Below are 24,155 nucleotides of genomic sequence, written 5' to 3' on the forward strand. Positions count from 1 at the left end.
ATTTGGCTTGGCTAGCTTATGTGGACAAAACGTTATGAGGGCCTAAGCGCGGACTGCCCCAAATATCCAAAAAAAGGCCTGGCACAGGAGGGGGAAAAGGCCTGGCAGCGAAGGGGTTAAAAGAAAAATAGTGGCGATTTTTATTTCATATTTAATTGTATTGTTAGGGGTACAATTTTAAGTGGGGTAAAGGCTAAATAAAACATTTTGTTTGAAAAATATGAACCCTCATCGCCTGACGCACATTATCTGTAACTTATGACTGTAAAATAGTAGAAAACCATATGTAGCCTACTCCGCGCATGCGTGTTAACATATGGGAGTTAGTGTCGCTCTTTAGGGCATGCGCAGTACTCAGTGGCTGATTCTGCGCCCCTTCCTGCTGTGGCTCTATGGTTTCTTGGACCGTCTCTGTAGTCACCTCCTTGTCCTGGGCCTGTGCCCCGGACCTCTGCACAAGATACCCTGAGACCGAAGGATTCAGAGGAGGTGAGTCGTATTCAGGGCTGGGGTGACCTTGATAGCTCCCACTGACTCAAGGGGGGCGCTGTCCCATACAGTCATTTCTCCCTCACATTCCTAGCCCCTCCCCCCGCCCCTGGTGCTGACGTCAGTGAAAGTTAAGAGCCCCCACCTCACCGCCCAGCGCTTGGTCACAAAGGTCTTGTCCTGCACATCTGCTGGCCTAGCCCTTACCTGGCGATGTATTCTCCACCCGTGGACCTGGTTTAAAGCCTGTGCCTCGTGCTTTGCTTATAGACCCCCAGCCTGGCTGTAAACCAGATCTGTGACCCCTCCCAGCTCCACAGCCCTCCTGAGTTACCCTCTGCCTGCCCACTGGCACACCCGCCCTGCTCTCAGGGGACCAGAAGAACCTCAGAGGCAGTGCTTTATTTGTCATATAATAAATGCCGGTGCCCAAAGTACTGCTGTAACTCCCGCGACTGGTGCTATAAAATGCCAGAGCGCGAATAGCAAGGGTGTGCAGTCCCCAGTCCCCATCAGGCCTCTTCAGTTCACTACCAGGCACTCCCTTGCCTGTTATCTCACTCTTACGGGTGTCTTCTTTCTTCCTTGGTGATGGATGTTCCGTATTTCATTTCATCCGTCTTTTCGTTTTGTTTGTTTTTACCTCTGTTGGCCGTCGCAAATGTGTGATGTGGGGAAATAAGTGCCGGTCCCCAAAAATACGTGGCTCTGCCCCCACCGTCAACCTCCGGCTCAAATTAAGCGCTGCTCAAAGACTCTTTGACGTCCCTATAGAAAACCCCAGAACTCTTAGCCAGCTCTCACTCTACCTTCAGGCATTCCCAGACAATGCTCACATTCCCCCACCCAACCCTCACAGATCTTAATGGGTCTCAGCTGGCCTTTAGCCCTAAGGACCTCTCATGCCTCTCGCCCTCTCTGCTGGACATCCATCCCTTCTGACTCCTTATATTGACCCGTAGGTCCCCGGAGACAACCTTAAACCAGAGACCATCTGCTTGCCCTAAGGAAAGCCCAGAGACTGCTACTGAGCCCTTTCTTGGCCCTCCGAAACCTACAGCCAGTGCTCAGTGGCCACAAGTCAGACTCAGATGCCCTTGAATGTTCTCAGCTAACACTTACAGACTATAGACTGGCTCTCAAAGACCCTCTCCTAGCACTTTGTCCTTGAATTCAGTCTCTGGGCTCTCAGGCCCATCACTTAGCGCCCCTCCACAGAACTTAGAGCATCTTTGACCCATCATATTGGGCATTGCATCCCCTGAGACTGCGCATAGTTCTTTAGTCTGCCCTGAGACATCCTTGTACTGTCCTTAGACCACCTTTATGCCGATAACATATTCAGTAACTCTCACTTGTCTATCAAAATGGTCCTAAGCTTCCTCTCAGAGACCATCATCTGCCTCTCAAAGGTCTCATTTTACCTCAGTAATGCTCTCACAAATGCTTAGCGAGCCCTTAGCTGTCCCTCAGATGATCCCCAGATACCCTTTGTCAATTTTAGAACCTTCTACAGGATTTTAGCTTGCCATCGTGTACCATCAGCCAGTACTCTGGCACCTCCAGATTAACCCCCCTCAGGTTCCCATTGAACCCTCAAATGATCCTTATGTACCTTACCCTGGCTCTCGTACCCAGCATGCAGGTCATTTGGCCAAAGTGCAGAGGCCCTGGAGTGCTCCCAGAGCCCTTTTAGAAGTGACTGCAAGTTCCCATGGCTCCTCCCAGGAACCCAAAAAACATCACAAAATTGAAAAGAGGCTATAAGCCCGCACTGAGACCATCTTTGCAGATCTTTAGACACCCTTAATACCTCTCTTATTAGTTCCTAGATTCCATACATCTGAAGTTGAAGAAACCCTCAACCCCCTAGACTCTGAGCCCTGCAAGCACCAGTATACCAGGGGTCAAAAACCACAAGTGTCTGCCAGATCTTTTGCTCGTCCCTACCATACATTGTCCCCAGGTGCCTGCACACACAGTGTATCTCCTCAGAGCTCTTCATACACCCTGTACAATCCTCCAGAGCTCCTTTCCCAACTTTCAATGTTGATAAGGCTGGTTGCCATCCTGCCTTCTGCTTCCCAGCCTACTGAAACCACAGTCCCCTTCTTAGAGCAAGAATGTCCCCTTCGTGCTTAATGTTCCCCTGGCTCAAGTGCCTGACTGAATGTGAAACTGGTATCCCGACTTTTATTTTAGGCCTGCCATCACACTGATCTAGGGTGTGCACAGAAGCCTAGGCTTGTCTCGGACAATGCAATGCAATGCAATGATCAGGACATTTCTGTCCTGTGGCCTGGAGGGGAACGGGTCACTAATAATGCTCACATAGTGGACCGATGACTGCTGTCCCTGTTCTTGGTTTAGCTCATAAAGTGGTGGTGGCAGCAGAGGATGGTGTTGAGATTGTATAAAGCTGACCAGGCCTTTATATTTGTGTCAGCGAGAGTGTGGCCTACTGACCCCTCTTATATAGATTTCAACTGTTATATGAAACTCTTAACCTTGCATTGATATCATGTGTATGTCTAATAGGTGTACAATGTTTGTCTAGTACATGTGTGATAATACATTTCAGTGTGTGGTGAGAATTCAAGTACTAAACCCAGTGGGCATCAATTTTGATCCCTCTGGTTTTGCATGGCACAAGATGGAGGCTAATGACTGCTTTCCCAGACAGTGTAAGAGTATTGCCTGCATTCCTGTGGCTGGAGAGAAGAGATGTAGACACTGAAGTTAGGATACCTTTAGAAATTTCATGAAGATATTGTTAGTAAGGGGCTGCTGGTTAGTTCGTCCTAAGCACTACCATTTGGTAGATGGTAGGGGCAGAAGGGGGTCGAAGGTAGGACTGCAGTTTCTGTTGCTCAAGTTGAGGAAGCTTCTAGGTTAGGCCTGACGTTTTGACTGCCAATTACTGCTCTTCAGAAAGGCTGGTGAGAGACGGGTGCAGAAAATTCACACTTCATTGTGCCCATATTGTGGGTTCCTGCTTGGAGGCATCCACATTACTTCTTGCTTTGAGAAGCATCATTTTATCCAAAGGCTGTGTCTGGAGAGCAGCCTGGGAAAGAGGCTTGGAAAGACAGCCAACCCAATCCGGATCTGAATGTTGAAACAGTGGATCCACATCCTGTTTGGAAAATGTATGTAAAAGCTGGGATCAAACCATCCCTCTTTGTTTCTTTTTCAAGCTGTTTGTGAACAAGGAAGGAAGTGCTCTGCAGAGTACGCAAAGGCCTTCTGTGTGACCAGGGCTGGTTTCGGCCTGACCACCAGTCTCCCAGATGGGAGGTGGCATCAACCTTCCTTCCTGCTGTGAGAGGGAAGGAGTTTTTCTGGCCCCGCAGTAGGAGAGACCCAAGAAAAGCACAGTACATACCTGGCATGATGAACAACCAGACAAATTGAACTACCTGTGAGAGCGAAGCCAGGAGTAAACCATGCGGCAGTGGGTCTTCCTGTTTTCCGAAATGACTGTTCAAATTCCACAATCCATGTGTCCCCCTGGCAGCTGCTGTGGGCCACTCTTATGTGCTCTCACAGCTGTTGGCATCAGAAGCAGCAGTGCTCCCAAGGGAGAGCAGATCAGCCTAAAACGTCTACAGCTGCCAGGAACACATGCCCGCTGATGCCTTGGCCTGGTGTGGTCCACAGCTGCCTTGCGGTGCGACCAGTCTGCAATTGGAAAGTGGTGGGCCGTAGCTGCAGAAAGAACAGGGATGACCAAAGCAAGATATGGCAGGCCACACTCACCCAGCAAGCCTGTTCTGAAGTAAGGCCGTGCATGCCAAAGACACTGCCTTCTTCTGAACTCCCTCTTGAACACTACAGAACCCTGAAGCTCAACAAAGACAGAACAGAAGTGCTGATCTTCAGCAACAAGACTACCCTTTGGAACAACTCCCGGTGGCTCTTTGACCTTGGACCTTCACCCGAACCCAACAATGACACCAGAAACTGCAGCATAATCCTGGACAGCAAACTATCCATAAAATCCCAGATGAACACAGTCTCCTCCATTGGCTTTCTCACTCTTCGTCTGCTACGTAGAATGTTCAAATGGCCCCCCATTAACACCAGATGGACTGTAACACAAGCCCTAGTCACCAGCTGACTGGACTACGGCAACACACTCTACGCAGGAATCATCACACACCTTCTGCAGAGACTCAAGACCATACAGAACTCCTCTGCCAGACTCATCCTCGACCTCCTTAGGTCAACCCACATCACCATTCACCTCAGGAAACACCACTGGCTCTCCGTATAGAAAAGCTGTTAATTCAAGCTGCTGATCCACACCTACAATGTCCTGCATTACTATGGACCAGCCTACATCAGCCACCACCTGAACTTCCACCAGACTTCTGCGATCTGTACCCCTCTGTCTCACCCATATCCCCGTCTTCCACCGAAGCTACAGTGGAGGACGACCCTTGTCCTACCTGTATTGACCTCCCCTTGCAACTCCGAACCTCAGCCTCTCCCTATAATTCCGGAAGGCATTCAACACCTGGCTGCTCAATTGATCCCATCATGAACCAGCATGACCAGCAGTGCCTGGATACCCTTTTGGGTGATTAGTCTCGCTCTACAAATCCACTGATTGACATCTTTTTCTGTGCAGAGTTCTCACCCCCAACTGTGGTGTCTCCGCACAGATAAGTATACTTTTATTTTAGAAGTAAATGTGGGAACGACATGTGGGAGTGGCTGTAACATGGGGAATATTTACTACCAAAAGGCGAGAGGTTACGGGAGGAGCACAGTGGTGTTACTATACAGTTAGGGAAGGGTTTAGGCAGAAATGTGCATCCAGGTACAAAAGAGTAAACCCATTGCTGGACACAAGCTGCACTTCTAAAGTTACTTCTATCAAAAAAGAAACCCAAAACATTAGTAAATCACTTCCCATTGCAGTTAGTCCTTAGTTCATGGTAGCTGGATGCGTTATTGAAAAATTCACTATATCCTCAATAGTGATCAGTACCGCGCAATTACTTGGCACACCCTCCGTAAATGGAGCGGTGTGCTTTCCTCCTCACAGCTCCTTCAGCAAATATCCAACACCTCTGGGAACACCGTGTGGATTTTTCTGGAAGTAAGGTACCTCCCTTTTATAATTTTCAAGGCACATTCCCTGTGTTGGACTGATAGCCTATTTTTAGGTTTCACTAAAGACAGCCTTAGCAGTCTAGGACTCCTTAGGTTACCAATAACGTTAATAATAAGAAGCAGAACAGAGAATAGACTTCGGGTCAGACCAATTCAGCATTTGGCTTTCATGAGCTTTTCAGGGACTACAATTGCTTTTAAATGATGCCTGTCATAGTCATGGTATGTTGGTGATGATTTATGTATGTATTTATTTTGCAGTCTTACATAGCTTGAACCTGACCCAAGAGGTATCAGAGCGCTTTACATAGATCATCAACAGATGGCTAAACATTAAATACATTAGGAATAGTGACACAGTTAAAACACAGACACAGAGGGATAGAAGCGAGGTAGCGTATATTTGAGGCGTGTTGTACATCACATTTCTACATTGCAGGAGAAGGGTTTTTAGTTCTTTTGTTGAAGGAATGATTGTAGGGGATGGTCCTGATGGAAGGTGGGGTGGCATTCCATATTTTTGGCTCAAACCCTGAGAATGCTTGTGTCAGAGTTATGGTCTTTTGGAAAGCAGAGGATTCCAGACGTAAGTAGTCAGAACTTCAGAGAGAACTGGTGCCTCCTGATATGGTAAGTTTATTTGCAAGCTAATTTGCTGAGCCTTTGTGTAGAGTATTGTGGATGATGCAGGTCAGTTTGTAAGTGCTCCTTGCTTCACTGAGGAGCCACTTGAGTGAGACCAGGACAGGGGTGATGTGATTGGATCTTCTAGTGTCAGTTACTAAACAGACAGCCGAGTTGTGGATTGCCTTCAGAAGGGCTTGGTGGATTTTGGGGCACATTGTATTTAGGCCATTTCTGCCCGCTTTGGGGGCAGATCGGCCGATTTTTAGGTCAATCTGCCCCCAAGGGGGGCAGAAACCATTAGGCACCAGGGATCTTTTTTTTTTGCGCCGTCACGCAAGGGAAGCGACCCCGTAGGCAAGGGTCGCTCCCTGGGGGGGCGGGGGGGACAAATTTAATTTAGGCCATTTCTGCCCCCCATCGGCCTATTGTTATTAGGCATCAGGGCAATTGTATTTTTTTTTTTTTTTTTTTAGAGATGGGGAGCGACCCATTAGGCAAGGGTCGCTCCCCTGGGGGGGGAAATTGTATTTAGACCATTTCTGCCCCCCTTGGGGGCAAATCGGCTGATTTTAGGTCAATCTGCCCCCAAGGAGGGCAGAAACAACTAGGCACCAGGGATATTATTTTTTTGCGCCAATGTCACGCAGGGGCGACCCCATAGGTAAGGGTCACTCCCCAGGGGAGGTTGGGGGGGGGGGGGCAAATTTATTTTAGGCTATTTCTGCCCCCCCTGGGGCCGACGGAGCTTGAGGCCAAAATCCACAGGTAGGCAGTTTGCAAAAAACACCTGTTTTCTGTGAAAAAATGTGATGTGTCCACGTTGTGTTTTGGGCCATTTCCTTTCGTGGGCGTTAGGCCTACCCACACAAGTGAGGTACCATTTTTATCGGGAGACTTGGGGGAACGCTGGGTGGAAGGAAATTTGTGGCTCCTCTCAGATTCCAGAACTTTCTGTCACCGAAATGAGAGGAAAAAGTGTTTTTTGGGTCAAATTTTGAGGTTTGCAAAGGATTCTGGGTAACAGAACCTGGTCAGATCCCCACAAGTCATCCCATCTTGGATTCCCCTAGGTGTCTAGTTTTAAAAAATGCACTGGTTTGCTAGGTTTCCCCAGGTGCCGGCTGAGCTAGAAGCCAATAGCCACAGGTAGGCACTTTGCAAAAAACACCTCTGTTTTCTGTGAAAAAATGTGATGTGTCCACGTTGTGTTTTGAGCCATTTCCTTTCATGGGCGCTAGGCCTACCCACACAAGTGAGGTACCATTTTTATCGGGAGACTTGGGGGAACACAGAATAGCAAAACAAGTGTTATTGCCCCTTGTCTTTCTCTACATTTTCTCCTTCCAAATGTAAGGCAGTGTGTAAAAAAGACGTCTATTTGAGAAATGCCCTGTAATTCACAAGCTAGTATGGGCACCCCGGAATTCAGAGATGTGCAAATAACCACTGCTTCTCAACACCTTATCTTGTGGCCATTTTGGAAATACAAAGGTTTTCTTGATACCTATTTTTCACTTTTTATATTTCAGCAAATTAATTGCTGTATACCCGGTATAGAATAAAAACCCATTGCAAGGTGCAGCTCATTTATTGGCTCTGGGTACCTAGAGTTCTTGATGAACCTACAAGCCCTATATATCCCCGCAACCAGAAGAGTCCAGCTGACGTAACGGTATATTGCTTTAAAAAGTCTGACATTGCTGGAAAAAGTTACGGAGTAAAACGTGGAGAAAAATTGCAGTTTTTTTCACCTCAATTTCAATATTTTTTTATTTCAGCTGTTATTTTCTGTAGGAAACACTTGTAGGATGTACACAAATGACTCCTTGCTGAATTCAGAATTTTGTCTACTTTTCAGAAATATTTGGCTTTCTGGGATCCAGCATTGGTTTTTCACCCATTTTGGTCACTAACTGGAAGGAGGCTGAAAGCACAAAAAATAGTAAAAATGGGGTATGTCCCAGTAAAATGTCAAAATTATATTGAAAAATTGGGTTTTCCAATTCAAGTCTGCCTGTTCCTGAAAGCTGGGAAGATGGTGATCTTGCCACCACAACCCCTTTGTTGGTGCCGTTTTCAGGGGAAAAAACACGAGCTGCTTTCTGCAGCCCTTTTTTCCCATTTAAAAAAAAAAAAAATTCACTGTATTTTGGCTAATTTCTTGGTCTCCTTCAGGGGAACCCACAAAGTCTGGGTACCTCTAGAATCCCTAGGATGTTGGAAAAAAAGGACGCAAATTTGGCGTGGGTAGCTTATGTGAACAAAAAGTTAGGGCCTAAGCGCGAACTGCCCCAAATAGCAAAAAAAAGGCCCGGCACAGGAGGGGTTAAAGGCCTGGCAGCGAAGGGGTTAATATGGATGTGAATATTAATGTTAGTGTCAAGTGTAAAGCCCAAGGATTTTGGCTTGTCTGCAATCAAAGATGTATAATCAAATAGGTTTCACGAGGCTATCCAGGTCTTTGCATTTTGGTTGCATTGCTGTTGAGAAAATAGAGAACTCTGTTTTCTGGTTGTTCAATTTGAGGTGGACTCACAACGACTGGAGATATGTGAGAGTTCTTAAACAGGTTGTTAAATCTTTTGCAAAGGAGTTTAATTGGGTGTCATCATTGTGGAGCTGAAAATAAGTTTTTCAGTTTTCTAGGAGAGAGCGAAGGGGCTCTATATAATGGATTAATAGTGTTGGTGATTGGATGGAGCCTTGTGGTACTTCTTGGTGTAGATTCATGGCGTCGGATAGAGAGAGTTAGAAAGATTAGCCTGTTGGGATCAATTCAGTAGATAGGACTGGCACCAGTTTAACACAGTGCCTTTTATTCCCATTCGATCTTCTAGGATTCTTAGGAGGGATGAGTGGTTGATTGTGTCAAGTGCCTAGGATAGGTCCAAGAGGATGAGAAGGTAGGAGTTTCAGTTGTTCGTAATGCGAAGCACGTGTTGTATTGTTTGTAGCACTGCAGGACCATTCTTCTTTGGATTTGCAAGGTAATGTTTCCAGGAGAAGATATTGAGAGGGCAAGATCATTAGCGACTTCTGTCATAATGGTGTTTTTAATATTGTTTTATTGGAGCTTAAACAAGATTGTTTGCCGCTGTTAAAAAGTCTGATCCACTCCCGCGTTTCTTGGTTTGACCTCATGAGGAGGTTTTCGAGCAGAGAAGGGAGAATGGAACAAAGAAGTGGCTGGAACAGTGAAGAAAAATTGGAGGGTGGCATTCAGTGAGCATGTGTTTGCTGATTAACCTTTCATACAAGGTGCAATACAAACTGTTAAATTTTTTTTGTTCAAAAAGAGTGTTTTGGGGCACTGCTGAGTTATATAAGTTCCCCACAGTGTGGGTTGAAGCCTTAGATGAAAATGTTTTTAGAATTGGTAGTTGATCTTACAGCAATTAGCTCAATCAGGTGTTCGACAAAGAGAAGTTTGTTTCTTGGAGGGTGACATATAGTGTGAAATATCGTGGGCTTCTGGTGGGGTGTCATAAATTCCTCTGAGAGACACTCTAAATCAAGCGCCTGGGATGATTTAAAGTTTTTACATTGAAGAGAGGCACTGTGAATAACAGCAACCCCTTCTCCTTGTTTATAGTTATCGTCCTGCCAGATGATTAAGACGCTAGCGGGATCAAGAAGTCAAGTATGTGCTGGGAGAAGTCAGACAGCCAAGTCTCTAGGATGAATAGAAGGTCAAGTTTATGAGAGTAGATCACATCGGCAATTTCGATACAGTGACTGGCTGCTGATCTGCAGCTGTGAAGCAGGCATTTGAAAGAAGAGAGGATAGAGTTGCATATGGGTGAGAAGGTGGTGGGGACACATATGAGATTTTGGTGATTCACTTGGTTATTTCTTAATCGTGTAAAGAAGCGTCTGTTCAACTTGATGGTTGGAATGGCAGAGTCGGTAGATGAGAAATAGTCATGAGTATGAGTAGTGATAGAGTGAGGACTGCTGTGTGGAAATAACTGGCAATTGTTGTCTGGTGTAGAGGGGAGGAAGGGGAAGAGGGTCGTATCCTCATACGTAGGTGTGAGTGTCATAAGTAGGGTGGTGCTTGTAAGGGGTTGAGTACCTGAACTTGGGTGGGATGTGTTGGCACACTCTGTGGGGGCTGAGGCCAGGGTGGATGTTTTGGTTATGGAGAGGCCATCTGGGGATCTGTTAGAAGAGTTTGGGGGGATTGAGAGAGAGTAGGTGGGAGCTGGGAGTGAGGTTCAGGGATTTCAATGCATTAGACAGGAAAAGATTAGAAGAGGATAAAGATTTCATCTCAGGGAGGTCAATTTTCCCAGGAGAGGGAACAACACGTTTTTTGCTTTGTGGGGTTTTCCTGACCTCAGCCACTGGCAGTTCTTTGGAGAGACTTTCTTCCCAGAGCGAGGAAAGGTGCGTCAAGAGTAGGAGATCCATCATTAGACATCCTTTACGTCTAACGTAGTATTGGTCACTGACCAGTGTTTTCTTATTAGTTTATGTTTGAGGGGGAATTATTTTGTATGAATTTGATCCCTCTTTGGAGTTCAGCTCCATCCAGCGATTTTCATTTGTCTGTCAGTGTCCTTTAAAAATCCTTACTTGCTAATGGGCAGTCCTACCTCTTTTTAGGGTCGAGCCTGCGTTGCATGCGCTCGCGCATGCGTATCGCAGCGAGACGCTTTAGTGTTTAGAAAAGGGCTCGGAGTCCTGTCGACACCACATCAGTGTGTTTGATTGGTTCGTGGGCTTGCCTAGTAAAATCTGCTTGCTTTCATTAGTCGAAGGCATGCAAACGTCATGCCTTTTCCGGTGGCTAGCCCTCCTCGAGCGCATCGACCAAGTACAGAAAACATGTGAGGCTCGCTGTTTTCTGTCTGGCTCGTGGACTACTTTTTCTCTAATTTACTAGCGCGATTTCGCTTGGCAGAAGTCTAGCGCTTTACATAGTTAATTGCACTTTTTCGGGTGACGTACATAAATGCACTTTTGCCGATAGGTGATAAGTCGGGTTAGGAGTTTACAACGCTATCAGCTCTAACATGAGCAAACGCGAGACCCGTTGCATTGCAAATGCTTGTTCTTGTTTGTGTCCTCCCACGGAGATCAGACCAACTACTATATAAATACACTGCTCACCATTTTAAGATATGTTCAGGGACTGCTTTGATCTTTCATCTGGAGCACTAGAGAGGGACTGCTTGTCTTTCTGAGCTCTTCTTTAAACGGGGCTGTAAATCTTGTCTGGTCACATTTGCTGTGCATTCAAAGACTTCCTTCCCTCCTCGTGGCCCCTCTCTGGCTCCCGCAGCTATTTCAATCTCTCTTCATTGAAAGCCACGCTGCCCTGACACGTACAATGCTCGGGGCACTCTAGGGATCTCATATAATGTGCTGTTTGATGAGAGTTGTGACAGTTTGTATGTGAAATTGTAGGAAGTTGGCTCTGTATGTGCTATTTCAAAGTAAGGAATAGCATGCACAGAGTCCAAGGGTTCCCCTTAGAGGTAAAATAGTGGTAAAAATAGATAATACTAATGCTCTATTTTGTGGTAGTGTGGTCGAGCAGTAGGCTTATCCAAGGAGTAGTGTTAAGCATTTGTTGTACATACACATAGACAATAAATGAGGTACACACACTCAGAGACAAATCCAGCCAATAGGTTTTGTATAGAAAAATATCTTTTCTTAGTTTATTTTAAGAACCACAGGTTCAAATTCTACATGTAATATCTCATTCGAAAGGTATTGCAGGTAAGTACTTTAGGAACTTCAAATCATCAAAATTGCATGTATACTTTTCAAGTTATTCACAAATAGCTGTTGTAAAAGTGGACACTTAGTGCAATTTTCACAGTTCCTAGGGGAGATAAGTATTTGTTAGGTTAACCAGGTAAGTAAGACACTTACAGGGCTTAGTTCTTGGTCCAAGGTAGCCCACCGTTGGGGGTTCAGAGCAACCCCAAAGTCACCACACCAGCAGCTCAGGGCCGGTCAGGTGCAGAGTTCAAAGCGGTGCCCAAAACGCATAGGCTAGGATGGAGAGAAGGGGGTGCCCCGGTTCCGGTCTGCTTACAGGTAAGTGCCCGCGTCTTCGGAGGGCAGACCAGGGGGGTTTTGTAGGGCACCGGAGGGGACACAAGCCCACACAGAAATTTCACCCTCAGCAGCGCGGGGGCGGCCGGGTGCAGTGTAGGAACAGGCGTCGGGTTCGCAATGTTAGTCTATGAGAGATCTCGGGATCTCTTCAGCGCTGCAGGCAGGCAAGGGGCGGATTCCTCGGGGAAACCTCCACTTGGGTAAGGGAGAGGGACTCCTGGGGGTCACTTCTCCAGTGAAAGTCCGGTCCTTCAGGTCCTGGGGGCTGCGGGTGCAGGGTCTCTCCCAGGCGTCGGGACTTTAGGTTCAAAGAGTCGCGGTCAGGGGAAGCCTCGGGATTCCCTCTGCAGGCGGCGCTGTGGGGGCTCAGGGGGGACAGGTTTTGGTACTCACAGTATCAGAGTAGTCCTGGGGTCCCTCCTGAGGTGTTGGATCGCCACCAGCCGAGTCGGGGTCGCCGGGTGCAGTGTTGCAAGTCTCACGCTTCTTGCGGGGAGCTTGCAGGGTTCTTTAAAGCTGCTGGAAACAAAGTTGCAGCTTTTCTTGGAGCAGGTCCGCTGTCCTCGGGAGTTTCTTGTCTTTTCGAAGCCGGGGCAGTCCTCAGAGGATGTCGAGGTCGCTGGTCCCGTTGGAAGGCGTCGCTGGAGCAGGATCTTTGGAAGGCAGGAGACAGGCCGGTGAGTTTCTGGAGCCAAGGCAGTTGTCGTCTTCTGGTCTTCCGCTGCAGGGGTTTTCAGCTGGGCAGTCCTTCTTCTTGTAGTTGCAGGAATCTAATTTTCTAGGGTTCAGGGTAGCCCTTAAATACTAAATTTAAGGGCGTGTTTAGGTCTGGGGGGTTAGTAGCCAATGGCTACTAGCCCTGAGGGTGGGTACACCCTCTTTGTGCCTCCTCCCAAGGGGAGGGGGTCACAATCCTAACCCTATTGGGGGAATCCTCCATCTGCAAGATGGAGGATTTCTAAAAGTTAGAGTCACTTCAGCTCAGGACACCTTAGGGGCTGTCCTGACTGGCCAGTGACTCCTCCTTGTTTTTCTCATTATTTTCTCCGGCCTTGCCGCCAAAAGTGGGGCCTGGCCGGAGGGTGCGGGCAACTCCACTAGCTGGAGTGTCCTGCTGGGTTGGCACAAAGGAGGTGAGCCTTTGAGGCTCACCGCCAGGTGTGACAATTCCTGCCTGGGGGAGGTGTTAGCATCTCCACCCAGTGTAGGCTTTGTTACTGGCCTCAGAGTGACAAAGGCACTCTCCCCATGGGGCCAGCAACATGTCTCGGTTTGTGGCAGGCTGCTAAAACTAGTCAGCCTACACAGATAGTCGGTTAAGTTTCAGGGGGCACCTCTAAGGTGCCCTCTGGGGTGTATTTTACAATAAAATGTACACTGGCATCAGTGTGCATTTATTGTGCTGAGAAGTTTGATACCAAACTTCCCAGTTTTCAGTGTAGCCATTATGGTGCTGTGGAGTTCGTGTTTGACAGACTCCCAGACCATATACTCTTATGGCTACCCTGCACTTACAATGTCTAAGGTTTTGTTTAGACACTGTAGGGGTACCATGCTCATGCACTGGTACCCTCACCTATGGTATAGTGCACCCTGCCTTAGGGCTGTAAGGCCTGCTAGAGGGGTGGCTTACCTATACTGCATAGGCAGTGAGAGGCTGGCATGGCACCCTGAGGGGAGTGCCATGTCGACTTACTCGTTTTGTCCTCACTAGCACACACAAGCTGGCAAGCAGTGTGTCTGTGCTGAGTGAGAGGTCTCCAGGGTGGCATAAGACATGCTGCAGCCCTTAGAGACCTTCCTTGGCATCAGGGCCCTTGGTACTAGAAGTACCAGTTACAAGGGACTTATCTGGATGCCAGGGTCTGCCAATTGTGGATACAAAAGTACAGGTTAGGGAAAGAACACTGGTGCTGGGGCCTGGTTAGCAGGCCTCAGCACACTTTCAATTGTAAACATAGCATCAGCAAAGGCAAAAAGTCAGGGGGCAACCATGCCAAGGAGGCATTTCCTTACACAACCCCCCCCCCCAAACGAAAGAGGATGAGACTAACCTTTCCCAAGAGAGTCTTCATTTTCTAAGTGGAAGAACCTGGAAAGGCCATCTGCATTGGCATGGGCAGTCCCAGGTCTGTGTTCCACTATAAAGTCCATTCCCTGTAGGGAGATGGACCACCTCAATAGTTTAGGATTTTCACCTTTCATTTGCATCAGCCATTTGAGAGGTCTGTGGTCGGTTTGAACTAGGAAGTGAGTCCCAAAGAGGTATGGTCTCAGCTTCTTCAGGGACCAAACCACAGCAAAGGCCTCCCTCTCAATGGCACTCCAACGCTGCTCCCTGGGGAGTAACCTCCTGCTAATGAAAGCAACAGGCTGGTCAAGGCCATCATCATTTGTTTGGGACAAAACTGCCCCTATCCCATGTTCAGAGGCATCAGTCTGCACAATGAACTGCTTAGAATAATCTGGAGCTTTTAGAACTGGTGCTGAGCACATTGCTTGTTTCAGGGTGTCAAAGGCCTGTTGGCATTCCACAGTCCAGTTCACTTTCTTGGGCATTTTCTTGGAGGTGAGTTCAGTGAGGGCTGTCACAATGGATCCATATCCCTTCACAAACCTCCTGTAATACCCAGTCAAGCCAAGGAATGCCCTGACTTGAGTCTGGGTTTTTGGAGCTACCCAGTCCAGAATAGTCTGGATCTTGGGTTGGAGTGGCTGAACTTGGCCTCCACCTACAAGGTGGCCCAAGTAAACCACAGTTCCCTGCCCTATCTGGCATTTGGATGCCTTGATAGAGAGGCCTGCAGATTGCAGAGCCTTCAAAACCTTCTTCAGGTGGACCAGGTGATCCTGCCAGGTGGAGCTAAAGACAGCAATATCATCAAGATAAGCTGTGCTAAAGGACTCCAAGCCAGCAAGGACTTGATTCACCAACCTTTGGAAGGTGGCAGGGGCATTCTTTAAACCAAAGGGCATAACAGTAAACTGATAATGCCCATCAGGTGTGGAGAATGCTGTTTTCTCTTTTGCTTCAGGTGCCATTTTTATTTGCCAGTACCCTGCTGTCAAGTCAAAGGTACTTAAGAATTTGGCAGCACCTAATTTGTCTATGAGCTCATCAGCTCTTGGAATTGGGTGAGCATCTGTCTTGGTGACAGAATTGAGCCCTCTGTAGTCCACACAAAACCTCATCTCTTTCTTTCCATCTTTGGTGTGAGGTTTGGGGACTAAGACCACTGGGCTAGCCCAGGGGCTGTCAGAGCGTTCGATTACTCCCAATTCCAGCATCTTGTGGACTTCCACCTTGATGCTTTCCTTAACATGGTCAGACTGTCTAAAGATTTTGTTTTTGACAGGCATGCTGTCTCCTGTGTCCACATCATGGGTACACAGGTGTGTCTGACCAGGGGTTAAGGAGAAGAGTTCAGGAAACTGTTGTAGGACTCTCCTACAATCAGCTTGCTGTTGGCCAGAGAGGGTGTCTGAGTAGATCACTCCATCTACTGTGCCATCTTTTGGGTCTGATGACAGAAGATCAGGGAGAGGTTCACTCTCTGCCTCCTGATCCTCATCTGTTACCATCAACAGATTCACATCAGCCCTGTCATGGAAGAGCTTAAGGCGGTTCACATGGATCACCCTCTTGGGGCTCCTGCTTGTGCCCAGGTCCACCAGGTAGGTGACCTGACTCTTCCTTTCTAGTACTGGGTAAGGGCCACTCCATTTGTCCTGGAGTGCCCTGGGAGCCACAGGCTCCAGAACCCAGACTTTCTGCCCTGGTTGGAACTCAACCAGTGCAGCCTTTTGGTCATACCAAAACTTCTGGAGCTGTTGGCTGGCCTCAAGGTTTTTGGTTGCCTTTTCCATGTACTCTGCCATTCTAGAGCGAAGGCCAAGTACATAGTCCACTATGTCCGGTTTAGGCTCATGGAGAGGTCTCTCCCAGCCTTCTTTAACAAGGGCAAGTGGTCCCCTTACAGGATGACCAAACAGAAGTTCAAAGGGTGAGAATCCTACTCCCTTCTGTGGCACCTCTCTGTAAGCGAAAAGCAGACATGGCAAGAGGACATCCCATCTCCTTTTGAGCTTTTCTGGGAGCCCCATGATCATGCCTTTTAATGTCTTGTTGAATCTCTCAACCAAGCCATTAGTTTGTGGATGGTATGGTGTAGTGAATTTATAAGTCACTCCACACTCATTCCACATGTGCTTTAGGTATGCTGACATGAAGTTGGTACCTCTGTCAGACACCACCTCCTTAGGGAAACCCACTCTGGTAAAGATACCAATGAGGGCCTTGGCTACTGCAGGGGCAGTAGTCGACCTAAGGGGAATAGCTTCAGGATACCTGGTAGCATGATCCACTACTACCAGGATATACATATTTCCTGAGGCTGTGGGAGGTTCCAGTGGACCAACTATGTCCACACCCACTCTTTCAAAGGGAACCCCCACCACTGGAAGTGGAATGAGGGGGGCCTTTGGATGCCCACCTGTCTTACCACTGGCTTGACAGGTGGGGCAGGAGAGGCAAAACTCCTTAACCATGTTGGACATATTGGGCCAGTAGAAGTGGTTGACTAACCTCTCCCACGTCTTGGTTTGTCCCAAATGTCCAGCAAGGGGAATGTCATGGGCCAATGTTAGGATGAACTTCCTGAACAGCTGAGGCACTACCACTCTCCTAGTGGCACCAGGTTTGGGGTCTCTGGCCTCAGTGTACAGGAGTCCATCTTCCCAATAGACCCTATGCGTTCCATTTTTCTTGCCTTTGGACTCTTCAGCAGCTTGCTGCCTAAGGCCTTCAAGAGAGGGACAGGTTTCTTGTCCCTTACACAGCTCCTCCCTTGAGGGTCCCCCTGGGCCTAAGAGCTCAACCTGATAAGGTTCAAGCTCCAAAGGCTCAGTTCCCTCAGAGGGCAGAACTTCTTCCTGAGAAGAGAGGTTCCCTTTCTTTTGCTGTGTTGCAGTTGGTTTCCCAACTGACTTTCCTGTTCTCTTGGTAGGCTGGGCCATTTTTCCAGACTCCAGCTCTACTTTTTCACCCTGTGCCTTGCATTGTGCTCTTGTTTTCTCACACACCAGTTCAGGGATACCCAGCATTGCTGCATGGGTTTTTAGTTCTACCTCAGCCCATGCTGAGGACTCCAGGTCATTTCCAAGCAGACAGTCCACTGGGATATTTGAGGAGACCACCACCTGTTTCAGGCCATTGACCCCTCCCCATTCTAAAGTAACCATTGCCATGGGATGTACTTTTCTCTGATTGTCAGCGTTGGTGACTGTGTAAGTTTTTCCAGTCAGGTATTGGCCAGGGGAAACCAGTTTCTCTGTCACCATGGTGACACTGGCACCTGTATCCCTCAGGCCCTCTATTCTAGTCCCATTAATTAAGAGTTGCTGTCTGTATTTTTGCATGTTAGGCGGCCAGACAGCTAGTGTGGCTAAATCCACCCCACCCTCAGAAACTAGAGTAGCTTCAGTGTGGACCCTGATTTGCTCTGGGCACACTGTTGATCCCACTTGGAGACTAGCCATACCAGTGTTACCTGGATGGGAGTTTGGAGTGGAACCTTTCTTGGGACAGGCCTTGTCTCCAGTTTGGTGTCCATGCTGTTTACAGCTATGACACCAGGCCTTTTTGGGATCAAAGTTTTTACCCTTGTACCCATTGTTTTGTGAAGAGGCTCTGGGGCCACCCTCCTGTGCAGGTTTTTGGGGGCCTGTAGAAGACTCTTTACTATTTTTAGTTTTGGTTGTCTCATCACCCTTCCCCTGGGGAGTCTTTGTGACCCCTTTCTTTTGGTCACCCCCTGTTGAAGTCTTGGACACCCTTGTCTTGACCCAATGGTCCGCCTTCTTTCCCAATTCTTGGGGAGAAATTGGTCCTAGGTCTACCAGATGCTGATGCAGTTTATCATTGAAACAATTACTTAACAGGTGTTCTTTCACAAATAAATTGTACAGCCCATCATAATTACTTACACCACTGCCTTGAATCCAACCATCTAGTGTTTTCATTGAGTAGTCAACAAAGTCAACCCAGGTCTGGCTCGAGGATTTTTGAGCCCCCCTGAATCTAATCCTATACTCCTCAGTGGAGAGTCCAAAGCCCTCAATCAGGGTACCCTTCATGAGGTCATAAGATTCTGCATCTTGTCCAGAGAGTGTGAGGAGTCTATCCCTACACTTTCCTGTGAACATTTCCCAAAGGAGAGCACCCCAGTGAGATCTGTTCACTTTTCTGGTTACACAAGCCCTCTCAAAAGCTGTGAACCATTTGGTGATGTCATCACCATCTTCATATTTAGTTACAATCCCTTTAGGGATTTTCAACATGTCAGGAGAATCTCTGACCCTATTTATGTTGCTGCCACCATTGATGGGTCCTAGGCCCATCTCTTGTCTTTCCCTCTCTATGGCTAGGATCTGTCTTTCCAAAGCCAATCTTTTGGCCATCCTGGCTAACTGGATGTCCTCTTCACTGGGCCTATCCTCAGTGATTACAGAGGTGTTGGTCTCTCCTGTGAGGGAACCAGCATCTCTGACTATTATTTTTGGAGTCAGGGTTTGAGGGACCCTGTTCTCCTTAGATAGGACTGGTAGGGGGGAATTGTCCTCCAAGTCACTATCCTCTTCCTCTGAGTTGCCACCCTCAGAGGGGTTGGCCTTTTCAAACTCTGCCAAAAGCTCCTGGAGCTGTATTTTGGTAGGTTTGGGGCCCATTGTTATTTTCTTTATTTTACAGAGTGACCTTAGCTCCCTCATCTTAAGATGGAGGTAAGGTGTGGTGTCGAGTTCCACCACAGTCACATCTGTGCTAGACATTTTGCTTCTAAAAGTTGGAATACTTTTTAAGAATCTACAACTGGTTCTAGAATCTAATTCAAACTTTTACAAACTTTTAAACTCTAAAAGAAATGCTAAACAGGATCTAACACAAGGCCCTAGCAGGTCTTTTAAGAATTTAGAAAACTTTTCAAATTGCAAAAATCAATTTCTAATGACAATTTTGGAATTTGTCGTGTGATCAGGTATTGGCTGAGTAGTCCAGCAAATGCAAAGTCTTGTACCCCACCGCTGATCCACCAATGTAGGAAGTTGGCTCTGTATGTGCTATTTCAAAGTAAGGAATAGCATGCACAGAGTCCAAGGGTTCCCCTTAGAGGTAAAATAGTGGTAAAAATAGATAATACTAATGCTCTATTTTGTGGTAGTGTGGTCGAGCAGTAGGCTTATCCAAGGAGTAGTGTTAAGCATTTGTTGTACATACACATAGACAATAAATGAGGTACACACACTCAGAGACAAATCCAGCCAATAGGTTTTGTATAGAAAAATATCTTTTCTTAGTTTATTTTAAGAACCACAGGTTCAAATTCTACATGTAATATCTCATTCGAAAGGTATTGCAGGTAAGTACTTTAGGAACTTCAAATCATCAAAATTGCATGTATACTTTTCAAGTTATTCACAAATAGCTGTTGTAAAAGTGGACACTTAGTGCAATTTTCACAGTTCCTAGGGGAGATAAGTATTTGTTAGGTTAACCAGGTAAGTAAGACACTTACAGGGCTTAGTTCTTGGTCCAAGGTAGCCCACCGTTGGGGGTTCAGAGCAACCCCAAAGTCACCACACCAGCAGCTCAGGGCCGGTCAGGTGCAGAGTTCAAAGCGGTGCCCAAAACGCATAGGCTAGGATGGAGAGAAGGGGGTGCCCCGGTTCCGGTCTGCTTACAGGTAAGTGCCCGCGTCTTCGGAGGGCAGACCAGGGGGGTTTTGTAGGGCACCGGAGGGGACACAAGCCCACACAGAAATTTCACCCTCAGCAGCGCGGGGGCGGCCGGGTGCAGTGTAGGAACAGGCGTCGGGTTCGCAATGTTAGTCTATGAGAGATCTCGGGATCTCTTCAGCGCTGCAGGCAGGCAAGGGGGGGATTCCTCGGGGAAACCTCCACTTGGGTAAGGGAGAGGGACTCCTGGGGGTCACTTCTCCAGTGAAAGTCCGGTCCTTCAGGTCCTGGGGGCTGCGGGTGCAGGGTCTCTCCCAGGCGTCGGGACTTTAGGTTCAAAGAGTCGCGGTCAGGGGAAGCCTCGGGATTCCCTCTGCAGGCGGCGCTGTGGGGGCTCAGGGGGGACAGGTTTTGGTACTCACAGTATCAGAGTAGTCCTGGGGTCCCTCCTGAGGTGTTGGATCGCCACCAGCCGAGTCGGGGTCGCCGGGTGCAGTGTTGCAAGTCTCACGCTTCTTGCGGGGAGCTTGCAGGGTTCTTTAAAGCTGCTGGAAACAAAGTTGCAGCTTTTCTTGGAGCAGGTCCGCTGTCCTCGGGAGTTTCTTGTCTTTTCGAAGCCGGGGCAGTCCTCCGAGGATGTCGAGGTCGCTGGTCCCGTTGGAAGGCGTCGCTGGAGCAGGATCTTTGGAAGGCAGGAGACAGGCCGGTGAGTTTCTGGAGCCAAGGCAGTTGTCGTCTTCTGGTCTTCCGCTGCAGGGGTTTTCAGCTGGGCAGTCCTTCTTCTTGTAGTTGCAGGAATCTAATTTTCTAGGGTTCAGGGTAGCCCTTAAATACTAAATTTAAGGGCATGTTTAGGTCTGGGGGGTTAGTAGCCAATGGCTACTAGCCCTGAGGGTGGGTACACCCTCTTTGTGCCTCCTCCCAAGGGGAGGGGGTCACAATCCTAACCCTATTGGGGGAATCCTCCATCTGCAAGATGGAGGATTTCTAAAAGTTAGAGTCACTTCAGCTCAGGACACCTTAGGGGCTGTCCTGACTGGCCAGTGACTCCTCCTTGTTTTTCTCATTATTTTCTCCGGCCTTGCCGCCAAAAGTGGGGCCTGGCCGGAGGGGGCGGGCAACTCCACTAGCTGGAGTGTCCTGCTGGGTTGGCACAAAGGAGGTGAGCCTTTGAGGCTCACCGCCAGGTGTGACAATTCCTGCCTGGGGGAGGTGTTAGCATCTCCACCCAGTGCAGGCTTTGTTACTGGCCTCAGAGTGACAAAGGCACTCTCCCCATGGGGCCAGCAACATGTCTCGGTTTGTGGCAGGCTGCTAAAACTAGTCAGCCTACACAGATAGTCGGTTAAGTTTCAGGGGGCACCTCTAAGGTGCCCTCTGGGGTGTATTTTACAATAAAATGTACACTGGCATCAGTGTGCATTTATTGTGCTGAGAAGTTTGATACCAAACTTCCCAGTTTTCAGTGTAGCCATTATGGTGCTGTGGAGTTCGTGTTTGACAGACTCCCAGACCATATACTCTTATGGCTACCCTGCACTTACAATGTCTAAGGTTTTGTTTAGACACTGTAGGGGTACCATGCTCATGCACTGGTACCCTCACCTATGGTATAGTGCACCCTGCCTTAGGGCTGTAAGGCCTGCTAGAGGGGTGGCTTACCTATACTGCATAGGCAGTGAGAGGCTGGCATGGCACCCTGAGGGGAGTGCCATGTCGACTTACTCGTTTTGTCCTCACTAGCACACACAAGCTGGCAAGCAGTGTGTCTGTGCTGAGTGAGAGGTCTCCAGGGTGGCATAAGACATGCTGCAGCCCTTAGAGACCTTCCTTGGCATCAGGGCCCTTGGTACTAGAAGTACCAGTTACAAGGGACTTATCTGGATGCCAGGGTCTGCCAATTGTGGATACAAAAGTACAGGTTAGGGAAAGAACACTGGTGCTGGGGCCTGGTTAGCAGGCCTCAGCACACTTTCAATTGTAAACATAGCATCAGCAAAGGCAAAAAGTCAGGGGGCAACCATGCCAAGGAGGCATTTCCTTACAGAAATCTTGAAGTATCGGATCTGCTAAGACCCTTGTCCCTCGCTATACATCGAAACGTGTGTTTTATGCATATTGCATTGGTCACTCGCTGTTTACAGCAGGCCTTCTAGACCAACGATGCTTATAGTTCATAGAAGCTGTTTGTAAGGCCAAAGGGCAAAAACCGTAGAGCGCAGGCAGTCCACCTAATAGGTCAATCATAAAATCCCCCTGCAGCTTAGGAAAAAATCATATCAAATTCGCTTCACAGGCCAATAATGCATTGACGTTGTAGATCTGCTGACTGCTGTAGTAAAGATAATTTACTGAGTTAATATTGGATACAGAATCGTATTGTGTTTTAAGCTAATCGAATATATTAACTCCCTAACCTGATACGTGGCATACCACAGGCAGGAGGTGAGCGCGTTCCCGTGGCAAGTAGTGATAAATACTTATCAAACTTGGCAAACTCGGGCTCACAGATAGGAGGCGAGTCATTGGACTGACGAGTGTCCTTGAGCAGCGGTTCGCTGGTGACTTAATGCTGAAGCAGCAGGGCAGGCGCGCTGGGAAGTGCTTCCAGTATGGAAACCAGCAGAGGTTTTTTAAACTGCTCTTCACAAAGCGAAGGTTCGTAAATTTCACTGAGAATGCAGTGCACGTTCAGCAAGCACATTGTGTTTCAGTCTTAATTGGACAGACTGCAAGAGACATGTCGATCTGGCCTTCAATTCAATAGAGGTAACTGATGAATGATCACACCAGGTATTTTATGCCTTCTTATGGAATGCTGACTTGAGAGAAGACTATTTCCTTAAGGAACAGTTACAACTTGAAAGCAGAAAATGACTGAACAATTCTTTTTCTTGCTTCCGATTTGGTGGCTGAGGGGGTCTCCAGGTTCACTTCTTCCCTCTCATGCCAAAGCATTATTTACCTTGAGAGCTCTTTCTGTAAACAGGCTTGTAAATCTAGTTTCTTATCTTGTCAGATTTGCTGTGCAGTCAAATACAGGGCAAATGTCATGCCCTGCACCGTCTTCAAAGTGGGAGCATTTAGAGGAGAGAGGAATGCAAATTTGTTTTTACTTTTTTTTTTCTTTTGTTTCTGCATCTTGGCCTCCTTTCCCTATACAGGCAGCATGTGACGTCTTTCTTTTGTATCTTTAGCTCCACTATATCCTGCATTTTATTTGTTTACCTTTTTAGTGATTTCTACTGCTCCTCAATTATGATTCTACCTTTATTTTTTTCATTATGATAAACAAACCCAGCATAGTCGCCTCTGTTACTAGGACAGGTAGTTTTATAACAGGAGCACGGTGCTTGTGGAAGTTGTTTTGAAGAATGGTTTGCTGAAAATTAGCTTGCCTTCTCTGCAGGGACAGACGGATTGTATTTCTCATTTCAAAGGCAGCATAATCGACTCTGCTAGCAGACAGAAACATTTTGTTTTAATTTGTATCCTTTCGCTGCAGGGAAAGGATCAGATTGCGTTTGACATTCCTAAAGCACTAAAGACATCGCAAACTCTCAATAAAGTGCGGTTTGGGATTGCAACATTGTGTTCATTATCAACATAAAAACTCTGATGACGTAATTTATATATTTGATAACACAAGTCTTCATTGCATTTATAATGTGAGCCCTTTCACCCTCCCACAGTGTTTTTTTTAATACAGGCAATTCAGTTTCACGGTCTGCAAATCTGTTATAATTTTCATCTGGTGCCAATTCAAACCAGACGCATTTCATTGTGTCCGACACTGCTTTGTAATTGGACTTCCATTTCCTGTGTATGACTGACTGATTAGTGCACTACTCATTTGGGATATCGGATATGCATGTTAATAAGGGCTTAATTGATTCACTTCTGAAAAATTGGAAGTGAATTGGCAGGTATTTCATACCAGGCCACCCGTGTGATCCTGGGCACATCTCTGTTTTTCCTAGTGTCCCGTTTTGCAATCAAATAGGAGTAATTAAAAAAAACAGATACTATTTAACTAGTCTTCTCCTAACAACATCATAAAATGTGGTATACAGGTCTCATCACTCGGTCACTCATATTATATAAAAATGTCT

The 24,155-nt window shown here is 47.3% G+C and overlaps 1 protein-coding gene across 3 annotated transcripts in view; it reads left to right on the forward strand.

Annotated features, from left to right (window-relative positions):
* The first annotated feature begins 365 nt into the window (after positions 1 to 365).
* The window catches only part of LOC138287365 (zinc finger protein ZFP2-like), an 82,857-nt gene continuing 59,067 nt past the window's right edge, over positions 366 to 24,155 (forward strand). For all 3 annotated transcript variants that reach the window (XM_069227739.1, XM_069227738.1, XM_069227737.1), the window contains exon 1: positions 366 to 489. The gene's annotated coding sequence lies outside the window, so the exon portion shown is untranslated. The remainder of the gene's footprint in view (positions 490 to 24,155) is intronic.

Source organism: Pleurodeles waltl, chromosome 4_1 (assembly GCF_031143425.1).
Source record: "Pleurodeles waltl isolate 20211129_DDA chromosome 4_1, aPleWal1.hap1.20221129, whole genome shotgun sequence".
In the NCBI taxonomy this organism is placed as follows: Eukaryota; Metazoa; Chordata; class Amphibia; order Caudata; family Salamandridae; genus Pleurodeles; species Pleurodeles waltl.